General features: G+C 40.5%; 1 long non-coding RNA gene across 1 annotated transcript in view; it reads left to right on the top strand.

The window, feature by feature from the left end:
* Positions 1-10,031: 10,031 nt before the first annotated feature.
* Positions 10,032-22,189, top strand: part of LOC108349074 (uncharacterized) — a 46,908-nt gene continuing 34,750 nt past the window's right edge. Inside the window, exons 1-2 of the long non-coding RNA XR_015645223.1 lie at positions 10,032-10,184; positions 15,899-16,185. This is a non-coding gene — a long non-coding RNA (uncharacterized LOC108349074). The remainder of the gene's footprint in view (positions 10,185-15,898; positions 16,186-22,189) is intronic.

Raw genomic sequence — 22,189 nt, 5'->3', positions numbered from 1 at the left:
TTCCATAGAAATCATTGACTCAACTGTCGAAGATAATGTAAAGCAGAAAAAGCTACTGGTCCAAAACATACAGGAAATCCAGGACTCAATGAGAAGATCAAACCTAAGGATAATAGAAATAGAAGAGAGTGAAGACTCCCAGCTCAAAGGACCAGTAAATATCTTCAACAAAATCATAGAAGAAAACGTCCCTAACATAAAGAAAGAGATACCCATAAGCATACAAGAAGCCTACAGAACTCCAAATAGATTGGACCAGAAAAGAAACACCTCCTGTCACATAATAGTCAAAACATCAAACGCACAAAATAAAGAATATTAAAAGCAGTAAGGGAAAAAGGTCAAGTAACATATGAAGGCAGACCTATCAGAATCACACCAGACTTTTCGCCAGAAACTATGAAAGCCAGAAGATCCTGGACAGATGTCATACAGACCCTAAGAGAACACAAATGCCAGCCCAGGTTACTGTATCCTGCAAAACTCTCAATCAACATAGATGGAGAAACCAAGATATTCCATGACAAAACCAAATTTACACAATATCTTTCTACAAATCCAGCACTACAAAGGATAATACATGGTAAAGCCCAACATAAGGAGGCAAGCTATACCCTAGAAGAAGCAAGAAAATAATCGTCTTGGCAACAAAACGAAGAGAAGAAAAGCACACAAACATAACCTCACATCCAAATATGAATATAACAGGAAGCAATAATCACTATTCCTTAATATCTCTCAACATCAATGGTCTCAACTCCCCAATAAAAAAACATAGATTAACAAACTGGATACACAACGAGGACCCTGCATTCTGCTGCCTACAGGAAACACACCTCAGAGACAAGGACAGACACTACCTCAGAGTGAAAGGCTGGAAAACAACTTTCCAAGCAAATGGTCAGAAGAAGCAAGCTGGAGTAGCCATTCTAATATCAAATAAAATCAATTTTCAACTAAAAGTCATCAAAAGAGATAAGGAAGGACACTTCATATTCATCAAAGGAGAAATCCACCAAGATGAACGCTCAATCCTAAATATCTATGCCCCAAATACAAGGGCACCTACATACGTAAAAGAAACCTTACTAAAGCTCAAAACACACATTGCACCTAACACAATAATAGTTGGAGATTTCAACACCCCACTCTCATCAATGGACACATCATGGAAACAGAAATTAAACAGAGACGTAGACAGGCTAAGAGAAGTCATGAGCCAAATGGACTTAACAGATATTTATAGAACATTCTATCCTAAAGCAAAAAGGTACACCTTCTTCTCAGCTCCTCATGGTACTTTCTCCAAAATTGACCATATAATTGGTCAAAAAACGGGCCTCAACAGGTACAGAAAGATAGAAATAATCCCATGCGTGCTATCAGACCACCACGGCCTAAAGCTGGTCTTCAACAACAATAAGGGAAGAATGCCCACATATACGTGGAAATTGAACAATGCTCTACTCAATGATAACCTGGTCAAGGAAGAAATAAAGAAAGAAATTAAAGACTTTTTAGAATTTAATGAAAATGAAGATACAACATACCCAAACTTATGGGACACAATGAAAGCTGTGATAAGAGGAAAACTCTGAGTGCCTGCAGAAAGAAACAGGAAAGAGCATATGTCACCAGCTTGGCAACACACCTAAAAGCTCTAGAACAAAAAGAAGCAAATACACCCAGGAGGAGTAGAAGGTAGGAAATAATCAAACTCAGAGCTGAAATCAACCAAGTAGGAACAAAAAGGACCATAGAAAGAATCAACAGAACCAAAAGTTGGTTCTTTGAGAAAATCAACTAGATAGATAAACCCTTAGCCAGACTAACAAGAGGACACAGAGAGTGTGTCCAAATTAACAAAATCAGAACTGAAGAGGGAGACATAACTACAGATTCAGAGGAAATTCAAAAAATCATCAGATCTTACTATAAAAGCCTATATTCAACAAAACTTGAATATCTGCAGGAAATGGACAATTTCCTAGACAGATACCAGGTACCGAAGTTAAATCAGAAACAGATAAACCAGTTAAACAACCCCATAACTCCTAAGGAAATAGAAGCAGTCATTAAAGGTCTCCCAACCAAAAAGAGCCCAGGTCCAGACTGGTTTAGTGCAGAATTCTATCAGACCTTCATAGAAGACCTCATACCAATATTATCCAAACTATTCCACAAAATTGAAACAGATGGAGCACTACTGAATTCCTTCTATGAAGCCACAATTACTCTTATGCCTAAACCACACAAAGACCCAACAACGAAAGAGAACAACAGACCAATTTCCCTTATGAATATTGATGCAAAAATACTCAATTAAATTCTGGCAAATCGAATCCAAGAGCACATCAAAACAATCATCCACCATGATCAAGTAGGCTTCATCCCAGGCATGCAGGGTGGTTTAATATACGGAAAAACATTAACGTGATTCATTATATAAAGAAACTGAAAGAACAAAACCACATGATCATTTCATTAGATGCTGAGAAAACATTTGACAAAATTCAACACCCCTTCATGATAAAAGTCCTGGAAAGAATAGGAATTCAGGGCCCATACCTAAACACAGTAAAAGCCATATACAGCAAACCAGTTGCTAATATTAAACTAAATGGAGAGAAACTTGAAGCAATCCCACTAAAATCAGGGACTAGACAAGGCTGCCCACTCTCTCCCTACTTTTTCAATATAGTTCTTGAAGTTCTAGCCAGAGCAATCAGACAACAAAAGGAGGTCAAGGGGATACAGATCGGAAAAGAGGAAGTCAAAATATCACTATTTGCAGATGATATGATAGTATATTTAAGTGATCCCAAAAGTTCCACCAGAGAACTACTAAAGCTGATAAACAACTTCAGCAAAGTGGCTGGGTATAAAATTAACTCAAATAAATCAGTAGCCTTCCTCTACACAAAAGAGAAACAAGCCGAGAAAGAAATTAGAGAAACGACACCCGTCATAATAGACCCAAATAATATAAAGTAACTCAGTGTGACTTTAACCAAGCAAGTAAAAGATCTATACAATAAGAACTTCAAGACTCTGAAGAAAGAATTGAAGAAGACCTCAGAAGATGGAAAGATCTCCCATGCTCATGGATTTGCAGGATTAATATAGTAAAAATGGCCATTTTTACCAAAAGCGATCTACAGATTCAATGCGATCCCCATCAAAATACCAATCCAATTCTTCAAAGAGTTAGACAGAACAATTTGCAAATTCATCTGGAATAACAAAAAACCCAGGAGAGCTAAAACTATCCTCAACAATAAAAGGACTTCAGGGGGAATCACTATCCCTGAACTCAAGCAGTATTACAGAGCAATAGTGATAAAAACTGCATGGTATTGGTACAGAGACAGACAGATAGACCAATGGAACAGAATTGAAGACCCAGAAATGAACCCACACACCTATGGGCACTTGATTTTTGACAAAGGAGCCAAAACCATCAAATGGAAAAAAGATAGCATTTTCAGCAAATGGTGCTGGTTCAACTGGAGGTCAACATGTAGAAGAATGCAGATCGATCCATGCTTATCACCCTGTACAAAGCTTAAGTCCAAGTGGATCAAGGACCTCCACATCAAACCAGACACACTCAAACTAATAGAAGAAAAACTAGGGAAGCATCTGGAACACATGGGCACTGGAAAAAATTTCCTAAACAAAACACCAATGGCTTACGCTCTAAGATCAAGAATCGACAAATGGGATCTCATAAAACTGCAAAGCTTCTGTAAGGCAAAGGACACTGTGGTTAGGACAAAACAGCAACCAACAAATTGGGAAAAGATCTTTACCAATCCTACAACAGATAGAGGCCTTATATCCAAAATATACAAAGAACTCAAGAAGTTAGACCGCAGGGAGACAAATAACCCTATTAAAAAATGGGGTTCAGAGCTAAACAAAGAATTCACAGCTGAGGAATGCGAATGGCTGAGAAACACCTAAAGAAATGTTCAACATCTTTAGTCATAAGGGAAATGCAAATCAAAACAACCCTGAGATTTCACCTCACACCAGTGAGAATGGCTAAGGTCAAAAACTCAGGTGCTAGCAAATGCTGACGAGGATGTGGAGAAAGAGGAACACTCCTCCATTATTGGTAGGATTGTAGACTGGTACAACCATTCTGGAAATCAGTCTGGAGGTTCCTCAGAAAATTGGACATTGAACTGCCTGAGGATCCAGCTATACCTCTCTTGGGCATATACCCAAAAGATGCCCCAACATATAAAAAAGACACGTGCTCCACTATGTTCATGCAGCCTTATTTATAATAGCCAGAAGCTGGAAAGAACCCAGATGCCCTTCAACAGAGGAATGGCTACAGAAAATGTGGTACATCTACACAATGGAATATTACTCAGCTATCAAAAACAATGACTTTATGAAATTTCTAGGCAAGTGGTTGGAACTGGAAAATATCATCCTGAGTGAGGTAACCCAATCACAGAAAAACACACATGGTATGCACTCATTGATAAGTGGCTATTAGCCCAAATGCTTGAATTACCCTAGATGCCTAGAACAAATGAAACTCAAGATGGATGATCAAAATGTGAATGCTTCACTCCTTCTTTAAAAAGGGAACAAGAAATCCCTTGGCAGGGAAGAGAGAGGCAAAGATTAAAACAGACACAGAAGGAACACCCATTCAGAGCCTGCCCCACATGTGGCCCATACATATACAGCCATCCAATTAGACAAGATGGATGAAGCAAAGAAGTGCAGGCCGACAGGAGCCGGATGTAGATCGCTCCTGAGAGACACAGCCAGAATACAGCAAATACAGAGGTGAATGCCAGCAGCAAACCACTGAACTGAGATTGGGACCCCCATTGAAGGAATCAGAAAGAACTGGAAGAGCTTGAAGGAACTTGAGACCCCTTATGAACAACAATGCCAAGCAACCAGAGCTTCCAGGGACTAAGCCACTACCTAAAGACTATACATGGACTGACCCTGGACTCTGACCTCATAGGTAGCAATGAATATTCTAGTAACATCACCAGTGGAAGGGGAAGCCCTTGGTCCTGCTAAGACTGAACCCCCAGTGAAGGTGATCGTTGGGGGGAGGGCGGCAATGGGGGAGGGTGGGGAGGGGAACACCCATAAAGAAGGGGAGGGGGAGGGATTAGGAGGATGTTTGCCTGGAAACCGGGAAAGGGAATAACACTTGAAATGTAAATAAGAAATACTCAATAAAAAAAAAAAAGATATTGTAGAAATTATTTAATCTCACTCAAGGGCTTCTACCCTACGTTTGATCCATTTAGTTCTCAGATAAAAAACACACAACTTTTATGGTTATAGTAAGCCTTAATCAGCACTAGAGCTAGGCAAATATGTATCCTCTAAGCTACTAGAATCTATTTCCCCATTAACAACCCCGAATTATAATTTACCATGTTTTATCTGAACTGTTCTTAATTTCCATTGGCCAGCCTCATGGCCATGCTTTTATGACTTAGTTAACTTCCCATAGCATCTTTCTTCTCCCTTCCTTCTCCCTCTCCTGATGGTTCTCCTTTAATCCCAAGTCTGGGAACCCCAAATCCCACCTATCTCAGTTCTGCCCAACTACATGCTGTAGCCATCTTTATTTTCTAATCAGGGATAACTTGGAGGGCAAGGTCACTTGGGTCACTTGGGTCTACATACTGATTCTCTTGTCCTTGGGGCGACTGGGTCTTGGAGGCCAGTGTTTGGCATTACAATACATAGCAAAAGACCAGATGTTAACAAAAAAGGTACTGGACATTGCTAAAAAGAGATTTTCAGGGATAAAGTTTATCTTGGATATAAAAAAAACAGGTCAGGGGAGAAGTATCTCAAGGTGCTAGGAACATGGCTCAGTCCCTCAACTGCTGACCACTGAAGCATGAGGAACCCAGCAACCAGGTCATAAGGCTGTGCAACACTGTGGAGGTAAAGTCAAACTCATGATAGAGTTTGCTGGCCAGACACTCTGGCTGAATCCAGGACTTCCGTGTTCAGTGACAGACCCTGCCTCAAACAGTAAAAGGAGATAATAATAATAATAATAATAATAATAATAATAATAATAATAATAATAATGCTTGTGTCATAAACTACTAAAGAATCTGCTTTGTTATCAGGGCTGGAGAGTTGGCTCAGCTATTAAGAGTAAGTCTTGCTCCTCCAGAGGACATGAGTTTTATTCCAAGCACCCACTCAGAGGGTTCACCTCACCTGTAATTGTAAGTCTAGCTCCATGGAGATCTAATTCCTCCAGCCTTCGAGGGCACCCACGCCACAGGTCAAAGATGAGAACTGAATAATGTGGAGAGCCAACCTTGACCTGTGTCCCACACCCACGCATGCACACAGATGCATGCACACCAAAATGCTACATGTGTTCACACACAAATAGTTTCTCCACAGAGACTCAGGAGAAGTTAAAGTTCATAAACCCTTCACTGGAGGCGAAAGAGTTACAAGAAAGGGGACAAGAAAACTACAGGGTGGTGTGGACGCTCCAGTAAATCACAGGAGTCTAGAAAGGAAACCAAGGAGATGGGAGAAAGTGCCAGGGACAAAATGTGGGAACATCCCTGCAATCCCAGCATTTGGGAGGTAAGAAGTCAGAAGGATCAGAAGCCAGTCTTAGTTATGTAGAAGGTTTGTAGCCAGGTTAGGATACATGACATGCTGTCTGACATAGAAAAGAAATATCTCAGAATGAAAGTTCAGGAATTTCCAGCTGCAAAGAGCCAGTTAAGCATGTGTAGCAAATAAAGTCACACTGAGATCTGTTCAAAAGAGGGTAGGCTATATGCAGCATGCTCTGAGCCAGTTTGGCCTATGTAGTAAATGTGAGGCTGGCCTGGGCCACAACATGAGATCCAATCTCAAAAACTAAAAGGAAGAGCTGGAGAGAAGCCTCAGTGGTTAAGGGCACTGACTACTACTCTTCCAGAGGTCCTGAGTTCAAATCCCAGCAACCACATAGTGGCTCACAACCATCTGTAATGAGATCTGATGCCCTCTTCTGGTGTGTCTGAAGACAGATACAGTGTACTTATATTAAATAAATAAATAAATAAATAAATAAATAAATAAATAAATAAGAAAGCAAGCAAGATGCAGAAGACAACATGGAGAATAGAGAGCAGGAGAGGGAAGGAGGGGAATAGGAGGAAAGGAAGGAGGGAAGAAGAGGCAAAAGAAGGAGGGGGGAAGGAAGAAGAAAGAAGAGAACGGGAGGAGGGAAGGAAGAAGAAACAGGAGGAGGAGGAGGGAAGGAAGAAGAGACAAGAGAAGGGGAGGAGGGAAGGAGGAAGTTTTATAGATCTTAAAAAGATAGTCCCAAGCATTTTGAAGTAAGGCATGATGATTGTTACCTATAATCCAAGTGCTCAGGAGGCTGAAGCAGATAAATTGTCATGAGTTCAAAACCAGCCTGGAGTGCACAGTGAGTTTAGGACAACCTAGAGTACAGAATGGCTGGGGAGATGGCTCAACAGTTAGGAGCACTGGCTGTTCTTCTGAAGGACCCAGGTTCATTTCCCAGAACCCACATGGCAGCTCATAACCGTCTGTAATTTCTGGTCCATGGGATCCGATTCCCTCACACACACACACAGGCAAAGCATCAATGAACATACAGATAAATGAATTACTTTTAGAATACAGAAAGAAACTCTGGCTAAAGAGAATAAGAAAAATTAAAAATGATATAAAAATGCATAAAATAGATCAGAAGACAACTTTTGGGAGTTGGTTTTTCTCCTTCCACTGTTGAGTTCTAGTGATCAAACTCAAGTTGTCTGTCTCAAGAAACAAGTATTTTAACCCAGTGAGCACCTTGCCAGCCTGGGTTTATTTATTTGTTTGAGACAGGTTTCACATGGCCTCAAGCTTACGAATTCATCATCATCTAACTCTGTCCCTGACTACTACTGATAGATATTACAGGCGCGTATGGCTGGCTAAATATTTAATCTTCTGAAAAAGTCAGAAGAAGAAGCTATTTACTTAAATTAAAAAATAAATCATGAAGGACAGGATTCAGGAAAAAGATCTGATTCAGACGTGAGTGAACAGGACAGGCTTAAATATGAAAAACGATCTCCGAGGTCTTGAGCTGGGTATTGGATTACACAGAATTGATGAGCTCACGTGTGCTCAGGCACGGGTAGAACCTTGGCTTAGGTGACTACTAAGAGGAGAAGAAACCCAGTAAAGATACAATATGGCAGTTATGAATTATTAGAGGAAGTCAGAGACAGCACTTTTAGCTGTCATAGCCCTGTAGACAATGGTCTAATGTGTATTAAGTCAAGAAAACGTAGCATAAAATTAAATAAAGAATGTGAGGAACAAGAAGAAAGCACATGAAAACTAGGGTCTCAGGACCGAACCCCAGGAGTCAGAGTCAGAGGTAGACATAAGAAGAGGGAGCCCGGGGGCTGGAGAGATGGTTCAGTGGTTAAGAGTACTGGTTGTTCTTCCAGAGGTACTGAGTTCAAATCCCAGCAACCACATAGTGGCTCACAGCCATCTGTAATGAGATCTGATGCCCTCTCTTCTGGTGTGTCTAAGACAGCTACAGTGTACTTAAATATAATAAATAAATAAGGGGTTGGGGATTTAGCTCAGTGGTAGAGTGCTTGCCTAGCAAGTGCAAAGCCCTGGGTTCGTTCCCCAGCTCCGGAAAAAAAATAAAATAAAATAATTAATTAATTAGAAAAAAAGAAGAGGGAGCCCTATAAATGCCTAATTTATAGACACGGAAGGCAATAAATAATCAACCCAAAAGAATAAAAAGAATAAAGAAAAAATGGGATGGGAGATCTGGAGAGATGGCTCAGCAGTTAAGAGCACTGGCTGTTCTTCCAGAGGACCCAGGTTCAATTCCCAGCACCCACAAGGCAGCTCATACCCGTCTGTAACTCCAGCTTCAGGAAATCCAACACTCTCACACAGACAACACATGCAGGCAAAAGGTCAACTCACATAAAATAAATAAATCATTAAAAAGACCAATGAGAATGGGGGAAAAAAGAAATAATGATGTGTAAGTAAGTTTAAGGCTGAACTGTTGGGGTGTGAGAGATGGCTCAGTGAGTGAGAGTGCTTTGCTTTTCTTCCAGAGGATCCAAGTTTGAATTCCTGCACCCAAATCAGACAACACCCAACCCCGTTACTCCAGCTCCCGAGGACAAGGACACCTTTACACATGGGTCATACACACATATACATATGCATAAATCTTAAAAAGGAAACTAAGATTTTAGAGATAATTTACATCTATAAAAAGTAAATTTTAAAATGTATTTTCAAGGCATAACACATTATCCGATATATAGATATAAATGATACAAAGAAAAATATAGAGATATCAAAATGGTTATGATGGTAAGGCAAATTACTATATCCATCCTGGCAGGCTTTCTTCCCCTTTATTATTTCTATTGTTGTATTTTGTTTTTGTCCGTCGACTTAAAAGGCAAAATGTTTTGTTTTTTAACTTGTAAAGTTTAAAAAAAAAATAGACTAGTTCAGTTGAGTTTCCAAGCTGACTGCATTCACGTGGAACTCGGTTTTTGGATGGTTATAAGTTTCCTAACACCCTAGAGGAGCTCATGTGTTCTGACTGCTGGTAGAATTTCTTTATCTCCTTGGTAAGAAGCGTTAACAGAGTTTCTGTTCTAGTCTTACACAGCCGGAGTCATCTCGAATGTATTCTGGGAGACGCACAACTTGCACCGAAAGCTGTCTTCATTCACCTCTGATCCTCCTCAGACCAGGCTGTGCCGGTCCTCCGGGAGGAAGGTTTGTTTGGTTAGCGTTGCGTTGTAAGTGCCTTCAAATTATCTGGATAAACTCGCTCAGATTGAAGACGTCGGATCCAAGGTACAGGACACGCAGCTGCCTCTCAGCCTTGTCTGGTTGTGTTATCCTCGGGATCTTGGTAGAGTGCTGCTCTCGGATGAGCTACAAAGCATCTGCAGATCTCTGTTCGAATCTTCTGCCCTCCTTGAAGGTCTTCTCCAACGGCTTGGCGCAAGGGTCCGGGTTGGCCGTTCTGCTTCCTGCAACTGTCACTTCCCTCATACTTGTGGGTGTTTTGTCTGCACGTATGTTCGTGCACTGCGTACATGCAATGTTTATGGAGGCCAGAAGAGGGCTTCAGACCCCAGGTAGGACTATAGTTACAGACAGGTGTGGACTGCTGCGGGGTGATGAGAAATGAACCCCAGGTTGTTTGGGAAAAAACAAAAGCTGCTCTTTTTCACTGAACCGTCTCTTCACCCAACATGGTTTCTGATCTTTATTTTGTTGATTTATGGCAAGAGCAGCTAAAATCTCTTCATTTAGCAAGAATCACGATGTCATTTTTTAAAACATTTATTCAGTGTGTGTTTGTGTACCTCAAATGCACAAGGGCCATGGTATACATGGAGGTCAGAGGATAACTAACTGCTTCTACTGGCTGGTTTTGCATGTCAACTTGACACAAGCTAGAGTCATCAGAGAGAAAGGAGCCTCAATTGAGGAAATGTGTCCATGAGATCCATCTGTAAGGCGTTTTCCCAATTAGTGATCAATGGGGAGGGTCCAGCCCATTGTAGGTTGTGCAGTATCACTGGGCTGATGGTCCTGGATTCTACAAGAAAACACCAGTAAGCAGACACACACACACACACACACACACACACACACACACACACTCCACCCCCATGGCCTCTGCATCAGCTCCTGCCTCCAGGTTCCTGCCCTGCTTGAGTTTCTGCCCTGACTGTCTCCAATGATGAACTATGTATGACCTGGAAGTGTAAGCCAAATAAATCCTTTCTTACCAAACTTTATTTTTCTCTTTTTGGTTATGGTATTTTCATCACAGCATAGAAACTCTAACATAGATACTGCCAGAGTCACTCATTTCTTTTTACCACCTGAGTCCTAGGTATCAGGCTCAGGTCTGTCCAGCTTATCAGCAAGCACCTTCCTTTTGAGCCATTTCCTCGGCCAATGAAGTTCTAAATTTTATTGCTTATTGTGGTGGTTTGAAAGAGAAATGTCTCCCATAGGCTCTAATATTTAAGCAATGGTTTCTCATGGGTCTTAGTTATTGTTCAATTGCTATGAAGAGACACCGTGACCAAAGCAAGTTATAAAAGGAAGTATTTAACTGGGAGCATGTGTTCAGTTTCTAAGAATGAGTCCAGGAAGCCTGGCAGCAGGTAAGCAGACACGGGAGTGGAACAGTAGCTGTGAGCCTACATTCTTACTCACAAACTTGAGGCAGAGAGAACAAGACTAGGCCCGGGTTAGGCTTTTGAAACCTCAAAGCCCACTCACAGTGATATCCCTTTTCCAGCAATGCCGGACCTCCTAAGCCTTCCTAAACAGTCCATTACTGGGAACCCAACGATAAAACACATGAGACTATGGGAGTCATTCTCAAGCAAATCACTATGGTGGCGCTGTTTGGAGAGGTGGTCAAGCTTCCCAAATTATCCTTTGGGAAATACAGTACCAGAGGCAGGCCTCCAGTGTGTGGTTAAAATGGGACCTTTCAGCTTCCTGCTCCTACTGCCCGTCTTGCTGCTTGTGGCCATGCCTCTGTCCCATCATGTCGACCATTATCTCTTGAAACCACAAGTCAAAATAACTCTGTCATCCTTTAAGTTGCTTTTGGTCATGGTATTTTATTACAGGGGCAGAAACGGCTTCACATTTCTTCTGAAAACTTTGCATTTGTACCTTGAGGAGTCAAGAAATCAGGGAAGCATTTGTGATTGCATTTAGCTAACTGCATTTATAGAGGCATTGCTTCTGAGTAAAGTCACACATCGAGGCTCTACTTTAGTAAGGACACAAACGCATACCTACTCAGTCTCCCTCCAGTCCCCAAGCCCCGCCACCCCACATTGATCAGAAATAAAAGGAAATTTATGCTCACAAACTATATAGAAAACATGAGTTTGTATTTCAAAACAACAAGGATATTAAGAAAATAACGTGACTTGAAATCCAACATTCTGACTTAAATTAGAAAAACCAGAACGGATGTGACAGATCATAGGAAAGAATGAGATTCAGACATGAAACATGAAGGAATTACTAACACAGAAATGGTTACAGCAGGGAGGCCTAGAAATTTTTTTTTAAGATATTTTTTTCCACAGTCGAAGACATACATTATTAAAGGGTAAAAATAAACAAGGGAACGTGGATTCAAAGGAGAGTGGTTCCCTGTGGACCAAAAGAACGTGACACGTGGAAGGGCTTCTCACCCAGGAAACCACATAAGAGAAAGCAAAGTGTAATTTCAGAAACTTCCATGGTAAGGAAAGAGACGAAACTGAATTTGAAGAGGGTATTTCATACTTAGGAATGTCTGTCTAGATAGCCAATGCTAGCAGCATCCCTGGCCCTGGAAATGTTTAGGATCTTAGGGATGTGAAAGGTAGACGATTCAACTTTCAGCATACATCTCTGCAGACGTTGACAGGAGAAGAAAAGAGTGCTTAAGATATTCAGGAGAATAGCGCACCCTCCTCCCCAACCCCAACTGACGTCCAGCTAAGGAAAAAAGAAAACGAAATAGCCAAGCCGTTATCAGCATTCAATAGTGTGACTTCCTGGTGATTTAATTAAAGCAGTCAGGAAAGAAAATGACTCAATGAAGTACCACATAGTAGATTTAAAAAAAAAAAAATTCAGAGTTGGGGTGGGATATCAAAATGACTTTCAGTGATCTTTCATTGACACAAGTGACAGCAAACCTAGGAAAACTTTCATTTGGGCTTCTCCTAACCGCTTGTTGTACAGGACACCAAAAGTACAGGAATAGTCTAACCCTTCGTTGAAACAAAGTTCTGGCTTATCGTAGGTAGGACGTGTCATAGTCTTCTATGTACAAAATACTCCAAATATCATTAGCTCTGGTTCCTAGGCCGTCCAACGTGCAACATGGTCTCTATTTTAAATCAAAGAATTTTTTGCATAAAATTATTTCAAAGAAATGTTTTTCATTAAAATGCTGGCTTTTAAAAATAGCTTAAATTAAGTTTTAATAAGCATCAAAGATTGGTTTGTGTCAGAACCAAATCCAATAAAAACTCTGAAGAATGTTTTCATGAAACAGCATTTCGAGTCTGTTTGAAATACTGACAATGAACATTTAAGTTGTTTGGCACTCTGACCGTTTATTTCTTTGTTTTATTGTGCCTGTTAATTTCCTTAATAATGCATTATAATGGCCCTTAGTGTGTGTAAAGACAAATGTGCTACAAGCCATCCTAGCTCTGTTCCATATGCTTCCCTGAGTCAGCTCTGTCTGAGACAAGCTAAGCCACGAGAACTGCAGCTCATACGTGCCTCCAGACATGTTCACAACTTGGCTGGATTTACCCAGAGAAAATGAGTCATGCAGCACGAAAATCTCTGGCTCTTTGCATCTTCTCGAATTTGCTTCCTATGGAGTCCAAACTTCTTTCCCATGGTGATGATAAATAGAAGGAAGATAGGGCTGTGCCCAGAGCATCATTTGATTGACAATCTGAGCCAAATGTATGTCGTTTGACTTCAGTATAACACATTTTAGCCACTTTGTTTCTTCACATCCCAATTTAACCTTCACGCCAAGCTATCTCCGTGTATTATCATGGGGGAAAGGTACTCCTTGAATATTGAACATTTTAGAGAATGTATAATTAGTGTCAGAAGTCAAGACTTTCTGTAGGAAATTTATTCCTCATCTGCCAACTTCCTGAACTAATGATTTCAAACATTCTGTATAAGAATGTCCAGTTCCCAGTGTGATTGTCTCCTAAGCCTCTCTTCCCATTTCCACAGCTATGTGTGTCCATTAAAGGTGGAATTTATGGGTAGGCAGTATTGCTAAGACTTACTGGAAATCTTTGTTGACAATTCTGAAAGTGTTTATTCAGTGGAGACAGAGGAATGTGTACTAATTAAGAAATGAAAAAGAGGAGTAAATATGTCCAAAGTGGTGATGGTAAGCAAATTTCCCATCACAATCTCGTTATGACTGAGATATACGAAATTAAATACCAGCTACACGGGGTGCTGAGACAGGAGGATCACCAAGTTCAAAGTTTTCTTTCACTACAGAGTAAACTCATTGACATTCTGAACAAGTTAGTGAGGCTCAAAAAGAGAGCTGGGGATGCTTAGAGACAGAGTGCTTACTTAACATGCAGAGGATCATAGTAGATCCGTTTCCCAGTGCTACTACGGAAAGGGAGGGAAGGAGCTTTAAAGGGGGAGAAAAAAGATGTTTACAGGAAACATTTCGCACAGTGGTCAGTAGCAAGGCTTGCTAGCTCACACCTATAATTCCAGCACTTGGGAAATTGAGTCACAAGCTGAGGCCGGCTGAGTGGAGACCATCAGACAGCAACCAAAGAAGAGAGCTCACCACCAGCAGAGCAGAATAGGAGGCACTCTAATTATTATAGGAAATATTCTCTTGAATAGCATAGAAAGAAATGTTTGGGGTTAAGTGATGTAAAGGGATCAGAAAAGTATCATTGTGTTCTAAATTCATTTAAAGACACGTAAACACAGACTCTTGCAGGATAAATATAACACCCTCTTATGGCACATCGGGAGTTTAGCTAACATAGCAATTTAATTCACTCTTCCCTCCTCCAATGTTATAATTTTCAGCAGTTAAAAGCCAAAAAGGAAAAAAAAAGGCTTCTCTATTTTTGGTGTTAGTAGTTCATATAAAAACAGTTTCTGTGCTCCAGGGAGGCATTGGGATCTGACACCACAGTCACCTGCAAATTCTAAGTATGGAGAAACAAGGGGAAATATTTCTGGATCTAAAGCAATTAGATCCTCATGAGAATCTCCAACCAATCCCCAGAATTCCTGACAGCTCTTGCTAATGAGAGCACAGGGTGAGGTCTGCCTTGCTGTTTGCCACAAACAAGTCCTCTCACCGAGAACCAGACAGTCTCTGAATTTTGCAATGTGCCGTCATTCTCTGATTTTAGCAATTACTACAAAAGCAGACTTCATTTGAACATATTAGAAGCATTTTGGCATCTTGGGTGGAGCAGATTTTAAGGGAAACAGTGAGGTTATCTGCTCCATGACACAGCGGACTGGCCACTCCCAAGTAATTCCAGCCTTCAGAACTGTCAGATTTCCAGCCACAGTGAGCGAATTTACTTTGCGGAAATGATACTCACAGATAGATATGATTGTCAATTTTTTTAAGTTAACTAATTAATTTTTTAAAACACCAATGTAGCAAACCTGCCACATTTTTCCAAAATCTTTTTAAAGGAAGGAAGGTTTGCACTACTCTTTCAAGCTGCACATGAGGGGAAAATCTTTTATAGGAAGATAGATGGTCTTAGAAACATTATGAAAAAATTTGACAAGTTTGATTCGCTGGTTCAACTTATTTTCCATTTATATTTTTGCCAAGTTGATCTTTATTTTTTTGTTAACAAAAAAAATGTATGTGTTCTTTGTACAAGACATGTTATCATATATGTATGTAATATGTGTATTATATATGCATATATGTTATATGTGTGTTACATATATGTTATATCTATAGATGCAGCAGTGAGTGACTAAATCAAGCTAACAGTATGCATATAATATATGCATAATGCATACATATATAATAATATACATAATATGCATATATACTAGTATGCATAATGCATGTAACATATGCATTATTTAATACTCATGTCACTTTGTGGTGAATGATGAGGATACTTAAAATCTACTGCAATTTTGGTTATAACAATACATTTTAACAACTGTCATCTACTGTTCCAATTTAAATGGGGGAGGTGGGAATTAAAATTTGCTTTTGAGAAAGTTTAGAAGGGTATACTCTTCCTGTCAACTCCAGGGCTCAGCTCTCGCCCTGTGTCTGTGATGCCATCACCAGAAGAGGTTTCTGTCTAACAAAACTCCACGATGAGCCCTGTAGAACAGCCATGCTACCGAGAATAGACAAGAATTGCCAAAACAGGAGGAAGGCAGCAGGCTCGCAATCCCCAATTTACAAGACCATTGATCCTAATTGCACAAGCAATTCTCAAACTGATATTCCAAGACAAAGAAGCAAATTTGCTCACAAACGTTGATTCTCCCATCTCCTGCAGACTAAGTCCTGACTTCAACACCGTGCACCAGGTAAGGCTTTCCCATCCATCTTTGAAGCTCCTTCGGGCAAACTGCCACATCTTCCTCACGTGCCTTTAGCATTTTGTGCCATTTGAAATTCTCTCATCGTTTCTTATTACAGAGCTGAGAGTTCTCTGTTGTTGTTAGCAGGATTTGGGGGTATTTGTTCTTCTTCTGTATTATTGTTGTTGTTATTCTTTTGTGTCAATGTTACTGTTCTTATCATCTCAAGTAGCTCAGGCTAGTCCCAAATTCTCCTGCCTCTGCTCTTGAGTACTGGGGTTACAGGTATGTGCCACCAGACCTGAATTATTCTATGCTGAGGACTGAACCCTAGGCTTTGGTCATCCTAGCCAAACATTCTACCAACTGAAATACACCTCCAGGCTTCTTTCTGATGGTGTTGTTCAGGCTTTGGTGTCTCACAGCAGTATTACTCCTTCTGTGAGTCCTTGTAACCACGGCTCCCCATTTCATATAGCACCCTGCTCTCGCCTCTTTTGTAGAATTCATTCAATATTTTACCATGGACTTGAGAAAGGGTCCCCGTGACTAAATAGTGAGGGTCTCCTGGGCACAGACTTAGCATTGATGACGATTTGAGCACCAATACCATGTACAGTGCCTGAAACATGGTAGGTATTTATTTAACCATGTCTAAAAACACAAACAAGTGCTGTGTGTATGTGTGTGTGTGTGTGTGCGCGTGCACGCACATGAGTGTTCACATGTGTGCCTGTGAACCTGTGTGTTGAAAGAAGACTGCTCTACTTCTTCTAAGCCAAAACAAAAAGAAAAATAACTTTCTAGATAAAGCTTAAAAGGTAACCAATTATCAAATAATTGTACATTTGATGATACACATTCCCTCTAAAGGGATTAGGATTTTCAGCCCGTCATTGACTTCAGGGTGTTAAAAACAGTCTCTGGGCTGGTGAGGTGGCTTCACAGGTAGAGAGAGCATCTGCTGCTACACCTGATTCCCTGAGTTTGACCCCAGAGCCGTGCATGATAGAACGAGACCGTACACTCCCCAAGTTGTTTGATCTCTATGTATGCTGGGGTGTGTAAAAGCCTGTGTATACACACAGACACACAGACACACACACACATACACACACACAGACACACACACACACTTAACACAAGCATTTATACATACATACACACACACATATATATATATATATATAGATAGATAATATATAACAAAAAAAGCTTTGAAGTAATTCTTGCTCTACACCAGAGTCCTTAAATTACTGTACTGTCAAAAGCAAGAAAGAGCTACCAAGGAAACATTCCCAGTGTGGCTTCATTTATTCAAAGGGATGAACTACCATGCTGTGAGGACACTGCTGTACTTTCCAAAAATTCTTAGGAAAAGAAAGCTTGCTAAAAAAGAGGCTGCTGTGTACTTCCAGACACAGCGAAATACTTTAGCGGAGGAATTACGTCATCCGTGGGCGCCCACCAGGAGGGGTCTGAGGACAGTGTAATACATACCAGGCTAATGAGACGACTTGGCTAATGAGGAAATTCACAAGGATGAAAACTTGGGCTGACAAAAATAACCAGTGCCGTCATGACTTAACCAAAAGTTGTTTGTGCCCTCAACCTCCCCCCCCACTAATTAATTGTTGCTTAATAGACCACAGGTGTGTCGAACAGCTCTTTCCTGAAAACCGGCAAGGCAGCGGAAGGTGTCTATATATTAAAAGAAAACCTAGGAGCTAAAAGCATTTCATTTTCCTTGCCTAAGATCAGCATAGAGTCTGATCTGGGGCTCTAATGTCATTTTACAAAGGGATTTTACAGGGTTAACTGAGAGACAAAGGAATAGGACAGTCCTTGCTAATACACCACATCTGACCCAACTGGAGCAAACTCTGTGACCTGCGCTCGACCAAACCTGTGACGTGGATGGGCTGCCAAAACACAGAGGTGTTCCCAGGTCCTGATGGAACTTTACATTTCTAAATTCAGCTGGCTCGACTTGCTTGGAAAAAAGTTCGAGATGGTAGAGAATTGTTCTGATAACGTGTGTTGATGTTTGAACTGTCGGTGTGTGTACCACTAAGAAGCCGGTATGAAGAGAAAGGAAGGAAGGAAGAATAGGAAGGGAGGAAGAAAGGGAGGGAGGGAGGGAGGAAGGGAGGAAGGGAGGGAGGGGGGAGGGAGGGAGGGAGAGAACGAATGATGAGTGGAAAGCAGTTTGCAGGCACTCTTCCATAAAATAGTCTCGCCATGCCAGTACTTGCCACATGGCACACTGGTATATTAGAACCCTGCCAAAGTCCACGTTTAAAGAGCGTCATCCTTTCCTTGGTCCTGTCACTTAAAACAGAAGCTTCTTCACAAATAAAGCACTAAGCTAAATGGCCTGTAGCATCCTGCTTTCCACCCCAAATCCATGCTGAAATTACTGTTGCATGCAGCATCTTACTTCAACTCCAAATGCCGCGATCACTTGGATTATCCGGCGCCTCATGAAGGCTGGGTCACAGAGAATTCACAAATAATTAAGCCAGCCATGGTCTTAAATTCTTGGGGTTCTTTTTTTGTATCTCGGAATGGGACAGTTGCTGAGAACGTTCAAAGTCTGGAGTTCACCCTTAGCACTTAAAAATAAAGTAAATAAAAATAAAATAAAATAAAATTGGCATTTCATTTTTTTTAAATTTCTGCTTTGAAATTGTAGAAATAAAACTAATCTCTCTTCGGGAGCCACATCTAATCAGGTCAAAATGCAGAAATCCGTATATATTTTTGATCAGTTACCTATAAACATAACACAATATTCAAAAAAGACAAGAAGTTATGGGAAATGGGTTTTTTTCTCACATGGTTGTGAGGATGAAGAAAGATTTACGTTTTGTTTTGTTTTTGCTATTGACAAGGTCTCATTGTTTAACTCTCACTGACTGGCCTAGGACTCACTGTGTAGACCAGGCTGCCCTTGAATTCGTGGCAATCCTCCAAGTGTCGAGATTAGAGCCCTGTCGCACCATGCCTAGCTTCATTTACTTATTTAGGGACAATGTCTCATTAGGCAGTCCAGGTTAGCCTCAAACCTACTATCCATTCTCCTCAGCCTCCTAAGTTCTAGAATTACATGCAAACGTGATCATGTGTCCAGTTCGAATATACTATTTGAAAGGTGATTTATAGAATTTAAAGAATATAGATGAGTGGGTAAAAGCTGCTGGCAAGCCTGAAAACCTTAGTTTAATCCCCAGTACCAACATGATGGAAGGCGAGAAATGACTTCCACAAATTGTTCTCTGACTTCTGAAACACCCACTTGGCAAACCTTACACACACACACACACACACACACACACACACACACACACACACACACCCCACATGTCAGCAGAGCATACAGCACTATTCATGAAACGCTCTTCTCCCTAAACCAGTATCAATGCACACCCCTCCCCACCCCCACCCCCACCCCCACCCAGAAGAATAAGTTGTGGGTAGAAGGTACATTGGAAACTTCACAACAAACCATGCAGCCATAACAGGAAATTAAAAGATTACAGCAGCAATGAGCAAAACAAAGGCTCAAGACAAAACTGGCTTGTGTTTTTCAAGGCTTCCTGGGAAACAACATTGCTTCCATTGTCAGACAGATCTGGATTTAAATTCTGTGCGGGCAGCTCTATCTTAGCCTAGTGGCCCTGTGTAAAACAACCAGTTCTCTGGGCCCATTTCCACTTCAAAACTCTAACGCGAAATAGTGCATGCTATAGTCCTGAGGACTGCATTGGGGGTTGCTTGATTAGGTGTCTCTTACAGAACTGTGTTTTCCACTGTTTGGGGTGGGGGGGATATATATATACATACATACATACATACATATATATATGTGTATATATATATATATATATATTCCCATAGTTCCCTTTTTAAAAAGAGAAATGAACTTTACAAAAACAATAAAAATCATTAGGGCCAGTCCCCCGTGATGGTGTTCACCTAAGCCATTCAAAACCCAAATGCAATTGAGAATCATATCCTTGGCTCCTGGAGCTCTGGCCAGCCCACAGCAGGATTGCACAGCTGTTGTCCCATTCTCCTTACAGCCACTTGGCCCTTGACTGTTTTGCCATTTTCCCACTGGCCATTATATAAGGCAGTTCTCTATAAAACAAATAACATACACTTTCTCCTCTGGATGAACTAATTCTACACTTCTAATAAAAAGTAAAACTGCCAAAAAAAAAAAAGTAAAACTGCCTTTGACTTACTTTGTTTTGCCAAAGTGGATGTAATTAAATGTATTTTAAAACTATGACATTTTAAGCCAGGCTTGTAATGTCTGTACCTGAGAAGTAGAGGCAGGAAGATTGGGAGTTCAAAGCCAGTCCCGGAAAACTTAGAAATATTTAAGGCATGTTAGCACGTCCCTTTAATTACAGCACTCGGGGTCAAAAGGCAAAGGAATCTCTGTGAGTTCAAGGCTAGCCTGGTCTACATATAGCATTCCAGTCTAGCCACAAATATGTAGTGAGACCCTGTCTATAAATAAATGAGTAAATAAATAAATAAACAGACAATTTAGGGGCAGGAAAAATAATTCCCTCACTGCTCTTCTAGAGAACCCATATTCAATGCCCAGCATCCATATAGGCTGACACACAATGGACTGTAATTCCATTGTGTCTGACCTCTGCAGGCACTCTCACTCCTATGAACAGACACACACACACACACACACACACACACACACACATATGTACACGGGCACACGCAGACACACATACATACATACACATTATTGAAATAAAATGAATTGGTCTTTATTTTTAAAAATTAAAAGAAACTAGTTTGTACAAAACTCTCTGAGAGTTGACTTTTCTCAATTTTCATACCCTAGAAGTCACAGTTTGTAAAACTGGGGACCATTCATAATTGTCAGATATTTTTAAAAATCATCTCAGAACATCACTTTTATGTAGAGATATTTAAAAGATTTTGAGAGCAAAGAAAATTAAATACATATGTGGCCCCAGGTGTTTGTACAACTCTAGGATGGTCTAGACTATGTATGTTCAAATTGACGTAATTTACTGTACAGGTGTCCAATGCTGACAGAATGATGCATGATCTTTTTAGATCCATGAAGTTCGATTTGCAAACATTTCTATAGCTAAACTTGTAATATGAGGTTGCCTCCTCAATAAACAGCCTGACCATAATGTTTATTTAAAAAAATTTAAAGTTTTAAATGGGCTTTTAAAGTAAAATCTTTCTAGTGGCTATCTTGGAAATATCCAGAAAAATGGAATGTTTCTCACCTTAGCCAGGGGTTGCTGGTTTATTGTGTGTGTAAGGAGTCTGACTAGAAAACACACCTATGGGAGCATATGTGGATTGAACTTCACCATAAGTTAATTGGTCTTTTGACCTAGGAGTTTGGGCTCACTGACAAACCACATTCTCATCTGTAATTTCACCCCGGTAGTCTTAACTCATTGATGTATTAAATCATTCCTTTGACATTTGGTCCTTTCTATATGAAGTTATTAAATTAAAAAAAAAAGAACCAAAAAAAATCAAGTAAATGCAAAGCCTGACCCCATCTTCAGCAAGTAACAGCTTAGAGAAAACTTTCTTTTCAAACCAAGGCCTTGAAGGAAACTGTGCAAACATTCTGAGATATCCTTGAAATGGGAGCAAACGTGAACAGCTTGCAAGGCCCAGTGAGCACATAGCTAACGCTGTTTTCCATAAACTCTGCAGCTCCGTGCCAGTGTCTGTACTAACATGGAGATAGGAGCAAAGAAAGTTGGAGTGTTTGTGAAAACAATTCATAATGTGTGAGATATGGCAGGTCAGGTCAGGTCAGGAGACACCGCACGACCATCGTCTACACTTGCAACTGGTCCAGGGTCAGGAAGCATAAGCAGTGTGTCAAATTCATTCTCATGTTCATGTCCTTGTTAATTACTAAATACACACTCTTAAACGACAACATAAGTGTAGTTAGAAATCATAAGGAAATTTT

Source organism: Rattus norvegicus, chromosome 20 (assembly GCF_021556685.1).
Source record: "Rattus norvegicus strain SHRSP/BbbUtx chromosome 20, alternate assembly SHRSP_T2T, whole genome shotgun sequence".
NCBI lineage: Eukaryota > Metazoa > Chordata > Mammalia > Rodentia > Muridae > Rattus > Rattus norvegicus.
This window is presented reverse-complemented; position numbering and strand designations above follow the sequence as displayed.